The sequence below is a fragment of the Diorhabda carinulata genome, chromosome X (assembly GCF_026250575.1).
Source record: "Diorhabda carinulata isolate Delta chromosome X, icDioCari1.1, whole genome shotgun sequence".
NCBI lineage: Eukaryota > Metazoa > Arthropoda > Insecta > Coleoptera > Chrysomelidae > Diorhabda > Diorhabda carinulata.
In genome coordinates this window covers 40,564,068-40,590,670 of record NC_079472.1, presented here as the reverse complement: position 1 = coordinate 40,590,670, position 26,603 = coordinate 40,564,068, and the positions used below count along the sequence as shown (strand labels likewise).

The window sequence follows — 26,603 nt, the reverse complement described above, 5'->3', positions numbered from 1 at the left end:
TGGTAGCTGTCACAGGCTTGCACCTCTCCAAAGAAATGAGTCCCCATAAAATGAAGTTCTGCGTGTCTACAACTTCATAATTCACGTCTGCCTATCGAGTAGGTTTAGTCATTAACGACTTTATTACCACCAGTATCCTATGATCTATTGATCAACATCTTTTGTAATTGTACGAAAGGTTGTGGCTTTGCATCCACACAAATGTGGATGCAAAAAAATTGAATTGCGGTGTTCAAAAGTTTATGGACATTGACGTGGTCAGTCATGCTAAACGAGGGGTTAACAAACGATGAAGATGTAGATGTAAATGTAGAAATGAGTCCACTTGACGTTTTGTCAACAACTATTACTGATGGAGAAACTGAAGATATCGACAATGAATACAAAAATATGTACTAAAGTTAATTTCTTGTGTTTTACTGAATTCCATTAAAAAATTATTTATTGTTAAATAAGTAAACTTTTGTTGAATATCATGGATTATAAGTACGGGGGAAACAATGTTAAAAAAAGCACCTCGTAGGTGGGGAGCAAACGAGAGCATCGTCATGATATAGTCGTTTCCTCAGCGCTCTAGTCCGAAAACGTTTAATTTTACAGAAAAATACCACAGACATTTTTTGTAAATACTAAGAACAATTTTTTTGACAATGGTTATTAACCTCCGAACAATAGATCGCTAGATATTTGGGAAAAACTGATTTTCGTGACCTATTGACCTTCATTACTTTTTTAGCACGATATCGATTTCGATTTTTTACATCTTCAAAATAACACCGTAATAAAAATGTATAAAAAAATTCAGCTCACTAGGAATTTTTCCACGGATAAAACCCAAAGTTACTGGACTACTAGTAACAATTGTTGGAAATTAGTAGAATCATTTATGGAAAAATATCAGTTCAGGGAATAACTATTTCATAGGAAATAGTTTTAAAATACCTACTGCTAGAGACCGTAATAGGCTACTGCTGGTTACATGCTACATTTGTACAGACATAATAAAATCCCCCAATCTAGAGTTATTTGTGATTGAAAATCTCAAATCTTCAGGAGATTTCAAATAAGAGACAATAAAGAAAAGTTGAACCATTGATAGATAGACTAGATAGATTCAAATTTAAGCGGTATATACATATACTGCGACTTAAAAATCTGTTGTGTCTCTGAGCGGGAGATGTATTATGCTACATATCTGTAAAACCTCATGGCATTGATAGCTACGTAGAAGTTAATTCTTCGCAATCGGTCGATAGAAATACCTAGCTGCCTGCTATCTGTTCATCCTCTTGTGCCGTAACCGGTATTTTCCATTTTTATTTTGTTTATTTGAGTTACAGGGCTCCGTCACTAATTTAGTGAGAATACGTAGAATGTTTCTATTACTATTGTGGTGTTGACGCCCATAGTTTTGTTAAGAACACTCTGAAAAGCCAAAGAACGAATACCGATTCTCAGGAGGAAAGGGCTCTTAGTCCTATTTTGTTGTAAAGTTAGTCTTATTTGTTAACGCTGTAAATGGTAATTTTCACATAAAACAGCATCCTTCAATTGAATACTCTATATATGGCGTCCTCGAAATTACATATTATTCTGGTGATGTTACACTCCGTTTCCTTTGTATAGGTAACTTGAAATAGAAATAAAAGTAGTAGTTCGGGCTTATTTGCACAAGGTTCCCATACTTCGCTGTCTTTATTTTTATATCAACTGTGCACATACGAGTAATAAAGTTTAACCATAAAATGTCGAATGAATAGGCAGGCATATAGTTGTTATAAATATAGATAAACGAAAGGATAATTTAATCTATGTTTTAAAAGCAGTGGACAAAATTTACGAAAACAATTTATCATCCGATCAAATTATATTATATCTTTCAATCATAAAATTCTGTCACTCGTATAATATTATCATGTAAAACACTACCAAATATTCTCAGTTTAGTTCAAAAATTGAACACGTTGTGTTAACATTGACCTGTCAGCGACATTGAATGTATTTATCGTATATCTGTGTATCAAAGTAACATAGTTTTTGAAACAATTTATAAATTGAAAAACCTTAAGTAGTAAGTTCAGATTTTTTTACTATTTTATGTCAAATTATTTTAAAAACCCAACTAAAAAGGATATAGAAAATGAAAGTGAGTTTTTTGACACCACTAGAAATTAACATCAGCGAAGAGAAGCTGCTGGAGTTGCCTCTTTTAATTTATTGCGAGACAAGTAAAAGAAAGTATATAAAATGGCATATGAATTTTGTTTTGGCAAAAGGCATTTATGATAACTAGAAATAAATAGCATGGTATTATAACACTAGATACCCAATATTTTTAAAGCTTGTGTTGATTATTATGGAGACATTAAACAGCTACTATAATTTTCGTGTAGTCAAGTAGTCGTAGATAAATTATAGTATTCTACTTGCGTATAATGAGCTATTGTTCACTCTATGATTTATGCGACTCGCTAGCGCTCGTGGAAGTAAACCTCGTAAATACTAACCTCCAATATACACTCGTGAATAATATATTATTGTGCTAAGTACAAATCCTAGAAATTAGAAAATTTGAAGTCATAGAAATTACATGTAAAGGTATTTTATGATGAAACGAGAATTTAAGGTCCATATTTGTTAATGGGGGACATCACAGTTTGAGGTGAACGAGTGAATGATTGGAGCATACATATAACTCACTGATTCATAAGACATTGTGTTATTATCTATTATTTTGTTATTAATAATTTTATTCGATTTAAGCTGAATTGAAATTCACGAATAAGATCAAATGTAGGCTAACTGGATTTTAAATATTTGAAAGGACTTATTTAGTACCACAACTATCAAAGTATTTGTATATTTGTCTAACGTACGCACACATTACATTTACAACTGAACATGATCTAGTTCAAACTAGTAACAATCCACATAATCCGCTAGGGTGTCCCACCTCCCTACCATTCAAATGAATGATTTTTCATTTTTCTATTTTAATAAAGTTGTTAATGTTTAAACCAACTTCTCAGTGGTGAACCCCACAAAATTACCCTTTCTAACTCAAGGTGCACTTCCGCTTAAGGAGAACTTCCCAATTTACAAACGGAGAGATGAGCGCACGGAGTCCTATAACACATAATATCCCATCATGTAATTGGTATCGCAGGGGCATGTCGTAGAGATGAGCTCCAAAAATTGAGTATTGAAGACATAGAAGAACTAGGTTCAATATTAATGGTAAAAGTGCCACGTTCAAAAGCAGACAAAGAAACGAAGTTTGTTCATTAGAGGTGAGGTTGAAGAAGGATTAAATTTGATCGCTATACACCGTAAATATACGAAATTACATTACAACATAAACGTTTTTATATCGAAATGAGAAGTGTACTATCCAAGCTATTGGTCATACGTGATTTCCTGAAATCACGTATGAAGTTTCTGTATTTTGAGAATCCTGACCTATACACAGGTCACTGCTTCAGGAGATCATCCGCAACACTTCTTGCAGATACTGGAACAGTTATACCAGAGCTCAAACTTTCAAACAAATTCAATGTTTCAAAACTATTTTAACCCTGGAGAAAATGATAATGTAGAGATACTAAGTACATTTAAAGAAGGTGCAAATCAAGAAGTGGAATTGAAAAATAATTCATTAAGAAATATTAATATTGGCAATTTCAAACATTGTATATTTAGTTAAAATATTCCTAGTTCCTAACTTTTCTAACTTTTCAATGTTAATCGATAGTGTTAATTACTTATTAAATATTTTGCACTTAAATTACGCTTTTTATTTATCCCCCTCTATATAAAATATTTATTCCTCTCAAGTTAGCGAAAGTACGACTTTGATTCTTACAATGAGGCGGAGAAATGTATACATTGGCTAGAGGTGAGCTGAAAAATTATTTTCTTCAACATATTCAGTCGTTCTTTTTCAAGTTTAGCAGCAAAACTTACATAAAGATTATACATTTGGAATAACAGAAGACAAAAATGGTTTGTGCTTCTATTTTGCGAGCAGGTTCATTACATGAAGTCGATGATTTCGACTGTATTTTAGTTTATTTGAATGATAGTGAAGATATTTTAATAAATCATCAAAAAACTCCACTTGGCTTGTGTTTAAAAATATCCAAACGTTCTTGTGAATTCTTAAATCGAATGTGCTTTTCGTAAACATCAAGCCCTAGTGAAACCATTTAAAGAAAGCTCTCAATATGTAACGTATGTAAAATATTGCTTACCCGCAAACGGGAAAGTTTAGTTGGTTAGCCTACAACTTATTAAATGAAAACAATAGTCTTCCCCGACCAATCCACCTATTAGGAGAAATGTTACTAAGACGATTTTTTACCTCATTTACGAAATGGGGAGGGGCTCCATCGTGCAGGAACTACATATATCTGAGAATGTTTAGAGGAATATCACGTAACATGTGTGGGAACCCATTTAGGAAAAATCCTATGTATCGCTGACCATTCTGGTTATTATAAAAAAATTTGGATCTTGTGAATTATTACTATCATTTGTGTCCATTTTCATCTGCCCATAAATGTAAAGTATGAGAATTAATGGAACCGTCTTGTGTAACACCAGCTTAATCAGTAACAGTAATTTTGTAACAAATTATGTGGATCTGAAAGGGGTGAGGAAGTTGTTCTTGAACAATCCTATGAATAGTTGTCGTTGATACGTTAAATTGTGTTAACAATTTGCGTACGCTTGTTGTGGGATCAGCATGGTGCTCGTATAATTCGTTGATGAGGTTCGCCACCTTTTGTGGTAGGACACTTCCTAAAATATCATTTTATAAAAAATAATGGATATTAGTTTAATTAATTTATGTTGACAAACCCCTGTTCCGTACGCTGCGATCAACTTTAATAAAACTTCTGTCCGGAAAGCGTTCAGTATACAACCATCTGACGAGTTACCAGAAGCCTAACCATACATCAAATGCATATCGGTATATTCACTAAAGATAAAATCTAGTATACTGAAACTTTGAATACGATGTGATAATTATTGATGACATGCAGTTCTTGCACAATGGAGCCCCTCAAGACTTTCTAAATATGTAATAAACCATCTAAGTAACATTTTTCCTAATAAGTGGAATGGTCGGGAAGGTCCATTTGCATAGCCACAACGTTCCCATGAAAGCCTGGCTTATGCAACACCGGTAAAGACAAGGAACGAAATGATCAATTGAATAAACTTCCACTGTAACGCTATAAGGCAGAATTTTGGAAAGTTCTTCCAAGTTCAAAGAAATATTCTCCGTATACTCCGGAATTGTGTAGAGGTGCAAGGTGCTCACTTCGAACATTTATTAAAGTTTTTTCCTTTTTTCTTTGATAAGTTGTAGGCTAACCAATTAAATTTTTCTACATTCAATTGTTTCCTTATGTAAGTAACACGATGTTCGACAGTATACAATTCAATTAGAAATGTTTGATTGTGTTTCAATACCTCCTGTGAATAGTTCTAATAAATGATTACAATTCATGATAATTTTCTTCAGAATGTCTCTCCATGGCGAAGGGTCTCCTTGGCATATACAACGATCTAAAGATTACATATATTCTAAACCAAAAATTTTATCGTTTTAAGCAAAGAGTAACTTTTGGTAAAAAATCAAGTGAAAAATTCATTTTTTCTCTGTTTTTAACTATTGGGCATGAACCGCCCCCGGTGTTCAGAAGTAGCGTAGAATTATTTATTCCGTCAAACACACTCTATGGACATACGTAATCATCCATTAAAAATTCATGGTGTTCGAATGTATTATTTAGTGAAGATAATTAAATATAAGTTATGATTTCGCAGCTTTAAAGGCCTATAACCAAGAAACTAGGGGTCGTATGAGTAATTTTCTTAATGTCAAAGCATAATTATCACAATATATAAGGTATAATTAAGAAACAATTCTCATAACAATTGACAAATATCCAGTAACATCATTAAGAGGAAAAAGCGAATTAAGAATCAAAATTCAACGCTCTGTATCTTACCCCATAGGAAAAATTTATAGCGTCGTATTTGGTCATACAACCATATCTTCGCCCAAGTAATCTACCCTAAGCTTATAACCCAATATTCATGATAGTTGTAAGGATAACTCAAATATTCTTTGACCCTCTACTCGATGTTATTTTCCCGCTTAATAATATCTTCGTTATTTATCTAAGTTCTGGTGAAGGTTATTAAAACATGCATCAAATTGATATTGGCATTCTTCGCACCGGGCTAGAAAATTAATTTGTGTGTCATGGAATTCATGAAATATTTTATGACGAGATTTGTGACGTTCAGTGTTTTATTTTTAGATTAATATGGCGTCTTGTCTAATATTATAACGATTGAAAAATGTAACTAATTTTAAAACACTCATTTGCAGATAATTAAAACAGTTAATAAATTCACGTACCGCGATTCAAAGGTGCAGAGCATGTTGCCAATATCACGAAATTTTTATTCATAGAAATCTTATTTGTCTGATGTTTTTAAATACATAGAAAATAAAATGATTCTCTATACTTTTATGTTACGATAGAAAATTGGAGGATTATCACTTAATTATGTTGAATGAACAAGTTAAGTCGAAACAATCTTTTCAATTTGATTTTTTCAAGAAGTTACATAGACGAATTTTTACAGTGAAAAACTTATTTTCTAATTTTACACACTGAAAAGTCAGTTACAATCTCTTCACCTTAAAATAATTATTTTTAAAAGAAATATTGCAGTTTGCAAGCCAATGTGATCGACCTTATGAAGGTTTGAATGAAACCTTCAACAGCCACCTTCAGATCCTGGAAGGCTTCTGCAGACTGTAATTCCCAGCTAGCTCAAATATTGGCACACTGATTCGACTCTAAGGGATCCAACGTTGTTCTACTGAAACCCTCAGTTCCTGTAACTTCTGGATGTATACTTGTAGAGTAACATTGCATATAAAATATCTAGATGCGAATTAAAGATTAATTCTCTCCTTCTGAACAAATTCCGCACCGAACATTACACGTAGCGCTTTTACAAGTCTTTTGTCCTTTCAAAGAAGTGCAAATAGTTAATCGAAAAACAGTACTTACAGCCATTATTCGAATGAGTAGTAGCAAATTTTAATTCGGCTTGGTAAAGCGAGGGGTTTAATTCAGCAACCAATAATAATGGTTTAACATTTCACATCATTTTACAGATAAAGTGACTAAATTTCTGTCCATACCACGAACATAACGATTTTTTTGAACACCAATGAAATGTCTATTTCTTTAACATGTAGACATCATAAAACTGTTAATTTGCTTTGAAATTGACTGATTCTAATTATGTATTGGGGCTAGTAATTCAATAATCTTTGATACAATTGCTTTAATGCTCATTAACTTAAATTAAGACCAAGCCACCATACTCAAACTAGCTCGATCAGTGCTACGACAAAAGCCTCAGTGAGTGTAGCACCCATGATAGTTCAAAGTAATTAATCAATGGTATTTAATATATTATTTAACATTAGAAAAATATTCTAGCTTCTCTATTAAAGGTACCCAACACATCTCTAGGAGTTTGAATTATATATATTTTTTAAATTCTTGAAGGATCAAAAGTTTTATTTTTACTTCCATCAAAGTCCTTGAACTGAACAGAAATACTCAAAATGTATCTGTTGCTTTTTGTTTTTTAAATTAAAAGTGGAGGAAATTTTTGATAACTGATAAGAATATAATGGGGTATGCACATCATTTCATCAAATATACGCAAATCATGAATATATATCTCAACCAATGGTAAGAAGAAAGGAAAGGAAATGCAGAGAATAAGAATACTTTAGGGATACCTTATTCTCTTCCTACAGCACCTTTCTTACAATTCTCTACTATGGGAATCTGACAATGTTTCCTAACCATCCTTCCTTTTGTGTTGGAACTAATAATGTTATGGTACGCTTCGTACATCATTAGTTCTCTGCTTCTCATTTTGATACCGCCATATATTTTCCTGAGAATTTGCGTTTTTCCATATGTTCATCTTATTTTTTTGTCATCGCCAAGGTTCCCAATGCATATAGTTTTTTGCTCTCAGTATTTTTAATAGTGACCCTATTGCTCTATTATCTCTCAGAATTCTTTCATCCATCTCATTTTTTTCTAGGTTTAGAAATATCATGGTTACTCCTAGATTATTAATCTGATAAACTTTCTCCAAGTTAAATATTTTTCCAGTTCTTATGCATTCCGTATATTTGCTTTCATCCGTGATTTATTTGTGAACCAAACTTCTTCGCTTCATATAAAATGTTTCTATTTCTCTCTTCAGCTTCGTTTATAACACTAGACAGCATGGTGATGACTTGTACTTTGTAATGAAAGATAAAGCCTGTTGTTTGTAAGTTACTTTCTTTTGATACGATGCCTAATATTAAATAGATTTGTAGAAAGAGGATCACTTTGTCTTGGTTCTGTTTGCTCCACAAATATCCGATAAATAGTGTCTCATTGAAATTCTATTGCTTGATTTGGTCAATATCATTTTAATGAGATCTTTTGTATCAGATTAAGTATAATAGTCAACTGTTGATCACCTGCTCTAAAACCTCTTTGGTATTGTTCAGCTATGTTGTCTTCATACTTTCATAACCTAAGACAGAGAGAGAGAGATTCATTCATTCAAAATTTTTAGGTAGGGTAAGGGAAATTTGTTATAGGAGGAAGTTTTGCTGGACTTTGCCCTGATATGGGAGTTGTTTTCACAACTTATTTTAGATTACTTTATATACGGTATTTAGTTGTGTGATTCTTTCAATTTTCGCACCGTCTTGTTCCCTGTCTTATAAATTGTGCATAATATCCATTCTATCATATATTTGGCACTTTCTCCTCTTGCCATAACGCCACAGTGTAGTATTTCCATTTGTAATTTTCTCCCAAATTTTGATTATCTTTCAGAGCAATGTTACCTGCAAATATGTTAAGTACCTAAGGCTTTCATAATGATTTCTGTGATTACATGATGAATAATAATTAAAGAAATATCAACATTTTATCACTTACGGATGCGGTAATATTTTTTTGATAAGCAGTAATACATTCAAAGTGGTTCTTATGGAAATCCAAAAAAAATTACACGCAGTAATTTTTTCGTGAAAAAGCGATGATTTTGTTGATAATACAATCATTGTCCCATATTTTATTTTTCATGCGAATCTAACATGAGAATTTTTGTATCCCGCATCAAACATTTTGGTTATTAACGATGGATTTGATAAAATAATCAAAACTTATTAAATAAAGACGTATTTACTTATAGATATTATTCACGTCGCAATTCTTCGTTTTCATGCCATTTGGAAAATTACATTGTTGTCTTTGCAATGTGTATAATGTACATTTTAGAAGTATATGTATCACAGTTAGTTCTCGGTTATAATTTGTAAACAAGAGTTTGTTACTTCCACATAGTAAATATTCGTGCGCAATTTTAGTGTGACCTATTCTTAGACTAGTTACTATAACGTGTTTTGGGCGTTTACTGCATATTCGCGGCCACTGTTCAACACTTTCCTTTATTTGCTGTAATTTTTGAAATGATCCTTGCCACTTGGATAGCGACTGAAGATTAATTTTCATTTTAACGTTTGCTTTCACGTCACTATCAACCGTAATATTAATTTCCTTATATTCCTCGATGAGAGGGCACCCACAAAAATCTTATATCTAAGTTGTTGTTTTGTACTAAATGCAATTGAATCTTGATTTGTAATTCAAGAGGGTTGTTTGTAAAAATATTCTTTGAGGGACTTAAGACATTTCAGGAGTCTGTTATAATTACAGTTTTTTGTAGGTATGATTATTGAATTTCGACACAATCAAGGATTGCTTGTATTTCTGCTGTATATACAGAATTTAAGTCAGGTAATTTATATTTCAAGAGAGGTTTATGAGGACTGAGGAGTGACAACAGCAGCCCCAACTCCATTTGAGGTTTTAGATGCATCAGTGTATATGTTATGGATGTTAGAATACAAGGAGGTTTTGGGTGAAAGTTCCGATATATTATAGAGGCTGGCGTTTCTGTCTTGTTAAAGATATTCAGACTTGTGCCAATGCATGGAGCTCTAATCAGCCATGGTGGAGGTATATCAATAATTGTGGTATGGTATATCAATATTTAATTGTACAATGAGAGGAATCTGCATATCTAGTTATCTGATATAATGATAAAAGGGATAGTCGACTCTTTTCCTGAATTTGACCGTGCTTTGATGTCTGTTTGCAGCTGTGCTGTGTAGCTTGTATAATCATGGGTGCTCGTTACAGTACAGGCATATGACAATGTTAGGTATTGTCTTTTTTAAAGTAGTGACGGCTCTCCAAGTTCCACTTCTAAACTTTCGATAAAAGATGTTCTGTGAGCTCTAGCAATTACGCGTAATGATTGATTAGCTATGGCATCTGAACATTTTAGTATCTGGTTTTCAGTGGAGGCATAGGCATAGATTGAGAGTAAAGTCTCTTGGTCAGATCTCCTCGCTCTGATTGAGAACTTTTAATAGGTTTAGTTCATTCTGATAACTGACGACAAGGTTTATGTGTTAATTCCAAATTAATTGCGAGTCAAAGATTATTTCCAGATATGTGATTCTTGATACATAATAGGAAAGAATACCATTTAGTTCGAATAGTCTACCTATTTTTTTGAGAACATTATGAATTTGGTTTTTGCTGTAGAGAAATCAAAACCGGAGTCTTCTCAAATATATTTATAGTGATTGTAGAATTGATTTCATTGTTGTTAGATTCTTATTTTTTTGTCTTTATCTACATAGGTTCTGATTTTTATTGGCTTCTGTATATTGGAGGTGATATTATTGATAGCTATAAGGAATAAAGATGGACCAAGATTTCTCTTTTTTAAATAATTGACATATTAGCCCACATAGTATTGAATTTTTATGCGAATCAATCTGAATAGCAGATAAAATTATTTGAAGTCTAAAGTGATCATCCAGCATATTCATATTTCAGTTAGTTAGAATAATAGTTTCGGCTGAGCAAGGTTAACTTGTCATGAAGTGTTTAGGGGCATCACCAGAAAAATGGATTCAACTCCATGAAAAAACCGTTTGCTAATTCTATCATTCAACTGCTTATAGATTTGATGCAAAAATAATGAATTAAAATTTATTCCTTTTTATTGTATTTCTTACTGTTGACATAACTGATAATTAATATATGCGTTAGTTGTTCAACGTACTATATATTATAATTATAAGATAGACAACCTACATTGTAATTAAATTTCATGATGAATTTGTCGTATGCCCTCTTAATTCATATTTATTTCATATAAAAAAAACAAGTAACAACATTTTCGAATTAATAGATGTCATTTCACATAAATCTAGAACAACTGGCTACTGATAATTGACACTATTGACACAGAAACTTATAATTAACTATGCCCACACAAAACAAATACACATTTAACCGTAAAAAAAATTATTAAAAAATTGATTTGGCCAATGGAATATATATAAATCACCTTTCATTTCTTAGTAGTGATTTCCTTGTTGTACTCAAATTTTGATGACATCTCTATGGTTTTCTCCATCCGTCCGTCAATATATAGGCACTAAAGTCATACTTTTTATCACAAGGCTAGAGATTAGCTGCAAAGGTGTTTGGCTAAGTAACAAAAAAAGAGTTTAGTGCTATGTTACACATTTTTTTTTAAATAGCTAAGATTCAAAAATACTTTCGAAAATATTTGAAATATTATTTTTCAACAAACGGCATGCAAATCTTATTTCTTTTCATTTATTCATATTAATAGAAGACCATAATTAACAAATCATAATTAAGGATTTATCGCACAAGGATAGAATAAAAAATATTAAAAAGAAAATATGATATATAAAAATTAATGGATGAAGCACACTTAACATTTAGAAATATAAAAAATAGACTTAGGCTGATTCTCAGATCTACTGAATAAGCATATAAAATTTTATAAAAATCGGTCAAGCCGTTTCAGAGTATGGTAACTAACATTGTGTCCCGAGAAGTTTATTTATAAGATTTGTTTCTATTTTGCTAAAGTTTCCACTGATGCGTGGCTTCTATTAGTCGCAGCGTGATCTTATTTACCCTAAAGCCTTACTCGATAAATGGACTATCCAATACAAAAAGAATTTTTCAATTCGAACCATTAAAATGTTTTTTGTTATTATTGCTCATGGAAATTCTTTCATTTATTCAAATACAACTTTGGTTGAAGCATTTACTTTCGATAGAAGTGACATTAGAAAATATTTTTTCTACGATTTTCCATTTACCTATTAGGAAACGTCCATCAACCATGCAGCTCGGCCAAGGGGCGTAGTTTTTTCGGATAGAATTTTCTGAATGAAAATGATTTCAATTGGTACACAAATGCTAATTCTTCAGGAAGAATCATTATTATATTGTTTAAAAACTAATGAACTGTTAATATTTTCTTAATAAATAGGGGTCCCAAAAAGGATGACAATATAAATATTAACGAACAAAATCAAAGTAACAAACGAAGAATGAATTAAAAAAGGATCTCAGTTTGAAGTAAAGCAGATGAATTGTTAGACTATGAATATATTACTATTAATGCATCTAAATGTTCTTGATTTTAGGTCTCTTCTGTTTTAAAATTATTTTTTTTTAATAATTTTTGGTGGAAAGATGAAATTTATATAAAATATAATTTTATAATTCCAGTGAATCCAGGCATTACCGGCGCCAGGGTGGAGACGCATTCGTAACAATAGCTAGTAGTACATTTTATTTAAATTAACCATAGAATTACTGTTAATCTGACCGTTGAAACTATTGATTCTTAATTATATGAAAAACAGAAACTTGGCGATTCGAAAAAATTCAAATTGTCAAATGTTGTTCATAAGCTACAGCAATGCGACAAAAGAAACTCAGAGGAAAGTATTCTTGAAGTTAGTGAGAGAATTTGTGAAATGCCAAAATGATGTAAATGTGGCTGACAGTCAAGACAGACAAGAGTTCTCCCGGACCAATTTTTCCACTGTCATAATGCTCAACATTCTATTTCTCAAATCTGTATATGTTTGTGCCTATTATCTGAAGCATAGTCGGCTACACTTGTTGAATCCACGCACCTACAATTGTTTAAGCATCTGAATCTGCTAAAGCTTTCATTTCTATCTGAACGCGTCAGTGAAAGACATATGGTGTTGCCAGAATCATCAAGATAATTCTGTACAAAATGAACAGTTATATCTCCAAATTAGGACACTTTATATACATAATTATTGTCTCTAAAAAAGTTGAAATTCTAATGGGCATATTTAACTCACTCATCTCAATACGTACTTATTGCATCAATTATAACCGTCCTAGATTATTCTAGAGAATCATAGAATTGAAAATGGGTGTTTAACAATTATGCAATTACAGTATCTAGAGTATCGATTGCAATTCTATTCTACGTGTGCCAGTTAGCTATAAATTTCTCTGAAATAGGTGGTGATAGTGGCGCCTGCATATATTAGGTGATTTGTAGGTATCTGTCTTGTATATTTCTACATATTATTCTATATTGTTATATTTATCGATACGTTCAATAAAGATAGGAGCAATTTGAAAGTAATATCGTATATATGAACCGTAAAAATATTTTTTTTATTTATGATCTATGCTATCCAAAAATACTTCCGTTCTTTTATCGTTGGATATATTACACATAAATTAGTAAAATTTGTAATATCAACGTTATACTACTATTCCTCACACTTTCACTTTTTTCATATACTCCCAAACAAATGTTTAGAAAAGTGTTAACCTACCTCTCTGTAACCTAAATATGTTAATAGGAATCCCGTCACATTTTTTTCTCCAACCAAATCCAAATTTACTCACAATGTTGAGTACGTACGTACGAGCTCTCATCTTTTTCATCATGTTTGTGAGCCATTAATATTTTCAAAAGGAAGACATCGTAGATTCATTGAAGAGTGCATATATTCATCATTTGATGAATATATGCACTACGGAAGTTAGCAATTCCAATGGCTATTGTCGCACGAAAAAACCGTTTTCCTTCGATCTTCCCTTCTATTATCAGGTGGAGAATCTCAAATCGCTCGCCTCTCATTATATGTCCTAGGTACTGTAACTTCTCTCCTTGATTGTCGTGAGAAGCTCTTTATGTTTACTCATTTGCTGTAGGACCTCTATGTTTGTGTTAAGTTCCGTCCAAGATATCCGCAGCATTCGCTTGTAGGCGTACATTTCGAACACATCAATTTTCTTCTTTATTGCCGCATCCATAGTCCAACTTTCGCATCAACTCGTTTGAAAAACAAAACGGCGAATAATTGAATCAGTTTCCACCGAATTCAATATTCGACTCCACCTATCAGTTATCAAGTTGTCAACAAATCCAACATTCTGTTAGTGTTCCCTTATATGATGTTTCTTTAATTATTCAAGGTTTTGTAATTTGTGCATTGTTAATAATTCAACTATTTTAGCAGGTTTTGGCATATCAAACATTCTTCTATGTTTAATTATTCGCTCAATTTCTGTAAGTCAAAGGTTTAAAGTGCGAAATAGAACGCGATTCTGGTAATAAATTGGTATCCTAATACTTGTTGAAATTATTCGTACAGAAGAACGCAATTTGAATGAGAGGTTCCTCAAGCACTATTTTGTGTAAGCTTCCTTGTGAGTTGACAGACTCTGAATTTCTAATGAGAGAAAAATTCACATAATAGCAGAAGTTATAATAAATTCTAACATCCTCTTTAAGTCGAATTGCTACCAAAGCTGCCAATTGAATAGACAGTATAGAACTCTGAAATTTCATTCATACAAATTAAAAATTAAGTCTCAGACGACGACCATGAACGACGACTAAAATTTTGTGGAATTATGGAGACGAAAATCAATCAACACAGTATCTTCTTCTTCCTGCTGTGTATAGGCATCATTGCCTGTTTTTCTTCACGTCATTGCCTCTGCTCAGTCACCTGGGAGGTTGTCACTCCATTCTTTGTCCTGCTGGTGATTTGTCCCTTGATATTTTCACAATTCGTTCTTCCGTCATGCGGTCAATGTGCTCATTCCATTTTATCTTTCTATCCAGTACCCAGTCATTGATATTATCTATCCCGCATGTTCGTCTTATGTTTTCACTCCTTTCTCTATCCAGTAGTGTTCTTCCCGCTATTCTTCGAACTATTTTCATTTCTGTAGTCTCCAATATCCGTTTCGTTTTAGAGGTCTCAGGTCGGGTCTCTGCTGCATAGGATAATATAGGTCTGATTGCGGTCTTGTAAATGCGGGCTTTTGCTTCAGTTCGAATGTATTTATTTCGCCAGATTGTGTCATTTAGGTATGCTGCTGCTCTTGAGGCTCTTGTAGCTTGGTTTCTTACTTCCGTCTCCACGTCTCCGTGTCCAGATATTTCGATTCCCAGATATTTAAATTTCATTTCCTGGTGTATTATTTTGTTATCCACCACAAGCTTACATCTGATCGGTGTCTTGGAAGTAACCATTGATTTTGTCTTTGCCGCTGATATTATCATATTGAATTTTTTTGCTGTTTTGCCTAATGCCCCTATTTGCAGGTATCTGTTCAGTTAGGTCATCATTTATTTTTGCTTGGATTGTATTTTTTGAGTATATATTTTCGATTATTTTAATGACATTATATGGTATCTGTCTATCATAAAGAAGGTGTATTATGTCTTTTAATTGTATTCGATCGAAGGCCTTCTGCAAGTCAATGAAACACATGAAAGCTGGTCGATTATATTCGATCGATTTTTCCATTATTTGTCTTATGACAAATATTGCGTCCGTGCAGGATCTTCCCGATCTGAAACCCTGTTGTTCATCTGCTAGTAAGATACATTCATTTATTTTATTTGTTATTATCTTTGTATTTAATTTCAGTGTTGTGCATAGTAGATTTATTCCTCTATAGTTCTCGGACATTTTTTTATCTCCCTTTTTAAATAGTGGAATCGTAATGCTATTTCTCCACTCATCTGGTATTCTGTGATGGGTAAATATTTTTTTGATTAGGGTTGTTAGTTGTTGGTTTAGCTTCTCTCCTCCATATTTAAGTAATTCGTTGGCGATGTTATCCGGACCTGGGCTCTTTCTGTTTTTTAGTTTTTGGAGTGCTGTTTCTATATCTTCCTTTTTTATATTAGTCTCATCACTTATTACTATCTCTGGTGTATTTGGTTCGGTTTCGGTCTCTTCTTCCTTGTATAGTTCCTCTAAATATTTTTCCCAAGTATCTCTTTCTAAGTGTCTGGTTCTGATGAGTTCATTTGCTTCTGTTCTCTGATTTCTTATTAATCGCCAGATTTGTTTTTGTAACCCATAGAAGTCGCTTTCCATTCTTTTGGAGAAGGTTTCCCAGTAGTTGTCTTTCATTTGTCTCACTAGTGTTTTTGTATCGTTACGGATTCTCTTGTATTCTTTATATGCTTCTGCCGTTTGTGACGACATGTAGTTTAAGTACGCTTTCTTTTTCTTTTTGCACTGTTCTTTGACCTTGCTGGAGAACCATAATGTTTTGTTCGTTCCTTGTTTTTGTGGTCTTATAGTCCGAGTTCCAAGCGATTCACTTGCTGCTTCTATGATATTTTCTTTTAATCTCTTCCAACTGTTGTTAATATCATCATTTTCTTCTATCGGGTTTTTATCGATTTTCCCTTTTAAAAGGTTTTTATATAGTTCTTTTATGGTTGTGTCCCACATGGATTCGATGTTTATTTTTTCTGTGTGTGCTCTTGGTTCTCTATTCCTTCCCAGGTTAAGTTTCATTTTGATTTTTCCCAGAAGCAAACTGTGGTCACTTCCTGCATTCGCGGAGTTTAATGTCCTTACTTCTTGTATCTGTGCGGGGTGTATATGTCTATTGGTTACGATGTAGTCTATTGTTGATTGTTGTCCCCGGGAGTTACGGAAAGTGGATTTGTACTGTGGTTTGAGATCAAAGAAGGTGTTGTTGATTCTTAGATCACATAGCGAACATAGGTTCATCAGCAATTCCCCATTGTCGTTCAATATATTTTCGTTAAAGCGTTGTTTTACGCCTGGTATCACTTCGTTACCAATGCGTGCGTTAAAATCTCCAAGGATTATTATCGATTCATTCTGTGGTAGTGATTCTGTAATATTTTGAAGCTGTTCATAGAAACTTTCTCGCTCTTGTTTTGGCTTATTATATTCGGGTGCATATATCGATATTATATTTAATAATTGAGTTTCTGTTCGCAGTTTAACGATTAGTATGCGAGATGATGTATATTGACATTCTTCTATGCTGTTTGTGTATTTCTTGTGTATTGCCAGTGCCACTCCTTCTTTCGCACGTTGGTCCTTGCTGACTCCACTGTATATTACCATGTAATCTTCATATATTCACAACACAGTATGTCAAATTAAATTATTTGAGTGACGAAAGTTCGTTCTGCCTAACTGAAAATATAAAACTACACAACACAGGAGGTATTGAACTTTTCTGAGAACGCTAGTTCGCACATGTTTTTTAAATACATGCTCAGTTTCCCTAGAAAGTGAATGTTCGGTTTCTTGGGGATGAACAACATTTAACATGTTTTTATAAATACAAATTTAAATATTGAGGTTTATCTGTAGATATTGCAAAATAAAATATAACCATTTATCGATAGAATTTTTGAAGCTAATCTAGATAAATGCAGTAATTTGGAAATGGTGCCCCTCCTCAGTATTAGTATAGTTAGAGTTAGAGAAACATCGCGGTATATAAAGGATGAGGTTCAATGGATCGACCACGAGATCTGATACCTTTGGTTTTTTGTTTCTTGGGGAGAGGAGAGTACATCGATTGTTTACTCTAGTGAACCTGACCATGTAGATATTGCAAAGCGACGTATTTATGAAAAATGTAGTACTATTACCGAAGATTCTAATAAAGTACAAGATTTGCAGTTTACACAGTTTATCAATATGGAATATCATTATTTGAGTTACATAATAATGCTGAGCTAAATTATGATACTTTGTCTTCAAGATGATACTATTCAAAGATTTGAAATTCTTAATGAATCACTCCGTATAAAAAAAAATAAAATAAATGTTGAGTTGTATTGTGTAGACTTCAATAACCATAGAACCATAATATGTACATGATAAAAAAATTACAGTTAAACTGTACCCGACACGAATGCTTTCTCGGTTTTCCTTTAACATAGTTTCGAGGTCTGGGCTCAACATACCAACGTCCCAATTCCGTCTTCATATTTCACTTTCCAAAGTTTTGTTGAACAAATGAGTGCAATTTGTATAAAGAGCTACATAAATGATAAACTAGAATGAGCCCTGCCACGTTACCGTAAGAAGGAACACATCTGTGGTCCACAACAGTTAGCAAGGCATGGTTGATCACTTTGGGAGCTGTCTACTTTTTTAATCAGATTATTTGTCAGGAAAATAAGATTCCGTTTCTTTTAGTATTATAGGTCTTATTTCGGAGATAGATTGTAGAAATAAATATTTTTTTACCCACTGAAAAATAGATACTTGTTTAAACGTATGAATAACATTTTGCGGTCTTAAAGATAGATGGGTGAACTGAAGAAATTGATGTGAGGTTAAGTATGTAGGCGTGTGTAGGGTGATTATTTTCCTACACATTCAGTTTACCTTACAGTAAAATAAATAAGGTATAATAATTCATATGTCAACGTTTTAGTTACTTTCAAACATTGAATGTACTTTTGATTTGAAAAAGTCTTGGCTATCGTTTTTCAGTTCTTTCTAGTTGTTTTATAACAATGGTCCTCTAATTATTTGGTACTTCTAAATTTATATCGTTAAGTGTGATTTGAAATTCAAATATACAGCAGCGCACAACATAAATGCCAATTGATTGCTGGAAAACGTACATGAAAATTGAGAATTTACGTACTAATTAATGATAGATAATATATTTTGATTAAAAATTCAAAACAGTAAACTTAGTAAGTACCGTCACAATTTTATGAGGCAACGTAAAGAGAAAAAACACATACCCCTAGTAACTAGATTGTTCTAGATTAGACATTGTAACAATGTGTTTTTGAGAAATCATCGAGGTAGTTGAATATCATCAGATTTGAATAACATGTATTCAACATAGTTAATTATTATAATGAAAAGTATAATTCCTGTTGTTACAATTTTGTTTAGAAGTCTAGTCAGAACCTTATATTTAGATTAACTTGCAGTGTTGGTTCACAACAAATTTTGATATGCAAGTCTTTACTTAGGGTGGCCTCTTATGTTTACCTGAAACCTAGCTTCTCCCTATAAACTAGAAAATGGACTCTATTGCAATCGTCAAAAAAACCCCCGTTGAAATCTTCGTGATTTTCTGAAGACCGCTTCTCCTATATGTCAGGCTTTCGAATATTTTTTTTCTGATGTTTATATGGAATAAGGAAAATATGGAATCCGCAATAATCGTTATCTTAGAGTCGAATTCTCACTAAATCTTTACTCAAACAACGATATACAAACTATAAAATTATGTATGAATATGTACATGAACAAATTCTAGGAAAAGCCAAATAGTTAGTTTTTCCACTTTTTTTAGTGATTTCGTATGACACGAAATGACAGTTCAATTATTATTTATAAAAAAATTTTTACTTCAACATTCATGGACAATTCAAGAAATTATATTTGATACGACCAAGACGAGGATACAGGACGTCTAAGTGTAAAAAAGGTTAGCTATAAGTATAACTGTATGGATAATGCAACTTACCCAATCGTGAAAATACATTTTAAGCGAAATTATGCAATGTTAAACACAGAATATACATTTCGTCGTAGGGTAATAGTTAGAATTTATGGAACCTTAGGTGATATTCATACTGTTTACCTTCAGTCTCTGAAGACGATAACTTGGATATCGAAACGCGCGTCAGACAGTGTAATGGTGAGTGTTGGTGTAGTAGTGGTGTAATCAGTGTATTCAGTATGCGATCTTCTTTGATTGATCTCCATCTCCATCCATCCACTTCTAACTTGTTCAAGCAATATTGATAGTTTGGCTATCATATTGTCTTACATTGAAGTGAAGTGGATAATATTATATTTTACAGCATTGTGCATTAAATTACGAAATTATACCTCTGCGCCTTATCAAAGCACAGGTAAGACAAAACATCGTGCCATCCTCATACGCAGATCAAAGTTGAGATCATGGCTGAAGAGATTCACAAAATTTGCTCTCATTATGTCTTTGACTCACTCTACGAACCCATTTATAAGAAGGTACTATCTCTATCTCTCCAGTGCATAAATTATAGAGCAATGGATATATTATATATAGGTCACTTTTTTAGGGTTTTTAGAACTGCATCATGTCTTACTATATCCAATATTTTTTTTAAATTATATAGTACGTACCTAAACTTCGTGTGTGCCTTCTTATTTGAACCAGCACTTGAGTTGTAACCAATACGCGTGCCCAAAATTTCAAAGTTGTTTATAATTCTTTCTTCCAGTTTCCATATATTCTGTTGTTAATTATTATTCAATTTTTTTCAAAATTGGACTCATAAACCCTATAATCGCTCATTAGAACTTTTATATCTCTTTCACCAAGCAACTTAAGCGTTTCTTAGTGAACTATATTGACCCCTATAGCTTTTCCTGTTTTGTCTAATATTTTGTATCAACATGTTTCTTACTCTCAAATTGTTGCCCAAAAAATATACGTGTTGAATTTATTGTTAATTTCTGTTAATAATAGAAACTAGCTTTTATCTGCGGCTTCACTCGCATCGAATCCATTAAATAAGTATCAGAAATCATTATAATAGAAAAGAACGAACTCTGTAGCTATATTAGAACCTGAGATATAGATCTTAGAACGTAGAAAAATTGCCAAAAACCTACAAAAATCCATAACTCCACATTGAATGTCCGCGCCTAGCTCCTCTCCAACTCAACCGATTTTAAGTGTTCAAAAACTCCAAAGAAAGAAAGTGTTTCAGCGAGTGTTCTTAAACCAAAACGAATTCTCTATCTTGAATAGAACCTGAGATATTAAGAATAGAACGTGTGTATGTGAAAAACTCCCATAAGTAATGTACAGGGGGATATCGCATTTGAGTATAACTTGAGAATGGTGAAAATTAGATGAAATCCGATGGTTGATGGCTGATCTGTGCATCAATACCTTTCATTGAAAAAAAATTAAGCAAATCGGTTGGGTAGAACGCCTGAGCGGATTCGGAATGGAAATCATCAATTTTTTTAATATATAAGAATAGTATTTTGTACATGAGTGAGAAAAAGTACATATTCCTTGAGTACGCATAAGTTGGTTAGCCTAAGCCGAGGTAAAAGCTGCAGATAAGGCGTAGTGTCGCACACTGTACTTTTTCTACAGATGCGTAGTTTTTATGTGTACAAACCAAGTTTCGAAATTCAAATGCAATAAATTGGAGGCTATATGTGAAGCATTTTGGAGTTCCCAGCAGGTCGTTGCGTTTATTAACATTATTGATACTTGATTTATTAGTCCGCATCCACAGATTATTTATTGATATTCTTATGTTGTTACCGTAAGAGTTATCAATATACGATTGAGCAGTATTACTGAATTTTCACCCACGTGGCCATTTAGAATTATAAATTGTTCTTAGATTAATTAAGACAGTCGCAAATAACCTGGAGAAAGAGAAGTTCGTATAAAAGTCCGGATATGGTAATTGGAAAAATTTGTCGCTTCAGCATTTACATTTGTGCCAAATTTATGAATTCCCATGGGCTGTTATATATATTTGCCATGTTGGTAATTAAAAAAATTAACGTGTCTAATCAGTGCATAGTCCTTTCTCCTCTTAGTGAAAGATTTATAATTTATAAGATTTTTCCAAACACACATTCACCAGCAAATACCTCTCATCATTTTTAAAATATTTCTTTGGGAATTTAACTCTTTTTAACATTTTTTCCGATATTAATTAGAATAAAACGCATATTTTTCCGTATTTTAATTTATCATCACAGTTTTTAGTTGTACTTTCCAACATCAAATATTGGAAACAAATTGTTGTTTTTAATTTTCTTCATAACTTTGCAAAATAAACTTACAAATCCATTTTCGAAAGTGTATTTCACGTTAATTGTGTCAGTATGAAAAACGTACCTCATCAGGTAACTCAAAGTTGACGTTGGTGGTCGAAATCATTGAAAAATTATTTCTCCTAAATATTAATTATCTTTCTGCTAGATGTAGTAAAATCCATATATATTTGGACTATATTATTTATTATTTGATCAATAGGGAAAAAACCAGAAGATATCTAAAATGAAACTACAGAACAAATAGTTATGTTAGTAATAAAATATTTTAATGATGCTTCTGCGATAATAATGTTTTCACTCGATATTATTAATCGAATATTTCTCATTAACCCAATTCTTACATTGAATCAAATTAAATCAGGTTATTGTTCCAATTCAAAGTGATTAAAATCTATTATATCACTTTTTGAATCATATCTATATATCTGCGTGTTTTATGATCAACAGTATTTTTTTGTGGTTTTATGTAATCATATAATCATATAACACTGTTCCGGTTTCCTGCATTCATGCATCCTGAACTTCCTGTGTTCTCACCACGACGACAAGGAAGCGATGATCATAAGGGTGAAGGACCAAAAGATTCAAGAACAGATAAAACGCGCGAAACAGCTCTCCGACGACCGCTGCGCACTCTCGTAGATATTTCGTTTAGTTATCCTCGATATAGTCACTCGCCAACTCGCGATACGTTATGCCGACAAATACAGTGCACAGATCATTCTTGTTGTCGTCAGTTGCCGTCGAATCTCCTGTTACCGTTTCTTCCTGCATTTAAAACAACCACCGACGTCTCGTTCCTGATACGCTACTCGCAGCGTTCGAACAAAATTCACGTGTGTGGTAACTCATCGCGTGTCTTCGATTACATCTTTGACTACTTGTTTCTACTGTGACAATTTTTTTTCCGCGGTGAGATTTTGACGTTTTGTTATTGTGAGCAATGAAGTTTTTGACATGTGTTTTTTGTGAATAGAGTTGCATCTTGTAGGTTCTTGGTTTGTGTTTCTTTTTGTGACTTTCGTAATATTCTTGGATTTATTAGCGTTTTGGTGAGTATTGCGAGGTTTGATTGTATTCGAACAATTCATCTAAAAACAAACGATCGCAATATTGTGTGAATCTTTTGTTATGATTTATTTTAATATGCAAATCTATTTTATTGTTATATAATTCAAATTCTTTTCAATTGAGTCAATGTATAATATTTCAAATATGATATTAACGAATTTAACATTATTATTATTATATTGGTCCTCAACCCACAGCTTTAAAATAATTACTGATAAATTATGAATCAAGTGCCCAACAGTAATAACAGTAAAGTGATTACATAATCAATACTAGACATATATTCTAGGACAGGAATTTCGTTGGAACAATATTTTGTCTTAAAACACATGTGTCATAATTGAAGTTTGAATATTCTATTCATCACTTATGAAAGTATTCGTTAATAAATGCATATTATGTCAATCTACAGACTGCCTCAAAACAACACAAAACTGAATATAAGCATTCAAAATAGTTGTTACTTAATGATTCTTAAATTCAATGATATAATAGACTGAATTCACTGAAACCAGTAAACAAATGCAAGACTATAAGTCCTTTCAGAAAAATGACTTACTTTATGTTCACTATGAACATAAATGAAATCATCAACTTACATCAATGCACTTTTGTAATCCAAACTTCCACAGCTCGAAACCTTTGAGCCAGTCATCTAATGGAATACATTGGTGAATGGCTACATCTATTTCATCACACATTACTAAATCAGATGAGTAGGATGTATGTTCTATTATTGTTATACTTATTTTCATGCAATAATTAAACTGTTGTGCAGTGTGTGTTTACTATATTTTATCTTCAAGCTTAATTGCTTTCTCTTATCGTATACTACATAAAATAAGTACATAAGTTTCTTGGCAGATTTTTACTTTCTCGCTAAAGTTGCTTAAAACGTTTGATAGGTGCATATTGGATCTTCTTCAATCAAACTACTTGCTTTCTTGATGTTTCCTGCTGTTTCTTAATTCTCCGTTTTCAAAATTCTCTATACCATAGAAACCCAGTTGCTTATGACAGCAACTACTCAACAAATTCAAAAATGCAGTGTTGCCAGGTGTAGCTCATTCTATTTTATGATATATAGAAATGTACATAGTGACTCACGTAGTATATGCAGCATCACTGTTGATACAGTTACCTCTTCAAAAAATCAAACTGCCAGATTGATAGTTCTTAATTAACGATTTTTGGAAATTGAGATATGCTAGAGCTTCAGTAATAAATAATAATAATCCGATTGAAAACATAGGTTATTTGTAGATTCTAAAGGTGTTGAATAAATCACGAAAATAGGCTTTGTAAAATAAGAATCGATAAGGATTGAAGCAGTCGTAGTGGCAATTATAAGTCATATATAAATATAAGTTGTTCACTATTTCAATGTTCCATAATGTAATTTTCACGAATATCAAAGTACCACAAATTTCATCTATATAAAAATACAAAATTATAACAGACACCTTTGCAAGGTTGTGATAAAACCAATCTAATTTGATTTGTTGGACTTGTTACTCAAAGGGAGTAGAAATTAATTCTCTGATAATCTATGAGGCGGTTTTCACTCACATTCTTTCTCATAAATTACAACAATGCAATACCAAAATTATTGAAAAAGACTTTTTGGAATTTGTTGTACATGTCCTTCAGTTTCAAATCTTCCTGGTCGATGAATTGAACGAGCCGGGAATTGGTCAGTCCGATCTTTAGAAATTTTACGTCATTAAATCGTTTAAGACTGCACTTTATTGACTCCATATGTATTTATAAATGGTCGTGGAGTATATGAAAATAGTTTCATCTATCCTCTTGGAACTGAACAGAGATCAAATAACCTAGGAAATTTTTAAAGCAGCAAATTGTATAAGTTAGATAAGTGATGGTATGTATACAAATTTTGTGGCAAACTATGTCCCCCTTGAAATCAAAGTCGGTTCATTTCACGACTTGCTAAAAATTATTAATTTGCAAATATTCATTATGAACATGATAATTCAAAATTCTCTGCATAATTTTTTATTATAATGAAATGAACTTTTGATTTTCTTGCAAATTTTCGCTCTTTAACAATTTATCCAATCTTATATTATTTAGTAGTTCCAAAGTTACAGACGTTCAAATAAACATTATTTAAAATAATTTTTTGTTTTAAAGTAGTCTTTTTCTATCATATTTTGGGTTAGGTAATGAATTGGTGGTCATTGTCTTTACAGTGACCACAAAGTAATTTATTTATTTATTTAGCTTACGTATCCATAATGCAACCAAATTACTATTTGTTAACTTCGTGGGTGTGTTAAATCAAAAACCGCTTTGGAGTTAACCGATAAAACACCGTAATAAACGATAAAAAATCCTTAGACGTTATGCAAAGTACATCCACTCAAAAAACTGCATTATTAAGAAAAATACGTTACATCCATTTCAAGTAATGCTATTATTAACATGAACTAAATATTCTGTTTACTATTGTCACGATACTAACTACTAAATATTAAAATTTCTTTTCCAAGACAAACGCCTTGAAGGAAAGGGCAAAATAGTGTGGCCAGCCAGATCTCCCGATTGTTTACTTATAAACTTTTTTCTGGGCATTTCATAAAATATTTTGCATATTATGAAACCTGAGAATTGGGCTGAATTTATGAATAGAATATTTATTACAGCTTATCGAATAACAAATTGGCAATTCTGTAATAGTAACTTTATGAATTTAAGAGATTAATGAAGTATTTGTTCTTTATCATATGAACTTAGCATTGGAAGTATCCCATTTATTTATTTACATCACCCCGAAGTGTACAGTCATACATGGGGACTGCTAAACACTGTAATTATCATTCTTAATAGATCTGGCAAATCTGAACCATCGGTTAATTAAATTATATTTTAATTTATTTCAAGTTGCTTCGTTATAACAACTTATTTTGGAGTATCTTTTGAGATACCTGAATTTTGTAAGGCTTGAGCCACAGTTGTTTATAACTGGAGGACTAGAATGAAGTTCCAAAATTATAAAATGAGAATGCGTAGGTGACCTGTACATGAAAAAGGTAGTATTATGGCGAAACAAAACAATATAGACTTTGATTGTGCAAAAACGGATTAGAGAATTCTCCTTCTATCTGAAATGGCTTTTTATAAAAAATTACAAACCAAGCTAGAAGATAATGGGTTTCTAACGTAAACTTGCTAACAAAATTGATAGTCTATCGCATTTACACGTCAGGATTGCCTCATATACAACGATTAAGAAATTTTTATTGCTTGCTCAGAGTATATAATAAGATAAAAACAATTCTCTCTTTTTTCCTTCTTAAAATACATGAATTATTATACTTTTACTAATCTTACTTTCTTGAGTATC

The 26,603-nt window shown here is 32.3% G+C and overlaps 1 protein-coding gene across 4 annotated transcripts in view; it reads left to right on the top strand.

Moving 5' to 3' along the window:
* Positions 1-26,603, top strand: part of LOC130902448 (RNA-binding protein Musashi homolog 2) — a 642,276-nt gene that overhangs the window by 180,818 nt on the left and 434,855 nt on the right. For 2 of the 4 annotated variants that reach the window (XM_057814598.1, XM_057814599.1), the window contains exon 1: positions 22,819-23,217. The exons of 1 other annotated variant lie outside the window; for it this stretch is intronic. The gene's annotated coding sequence lies outside the window, so the exon portion shown is untranslated. Of the gene's footprint in view, positions 1-22,818; positions 23,218-26,603 lie in introns of those variants that run through there. One more of the 4 variants, XM_057814602.1, reaches the window with a different exon arrangement.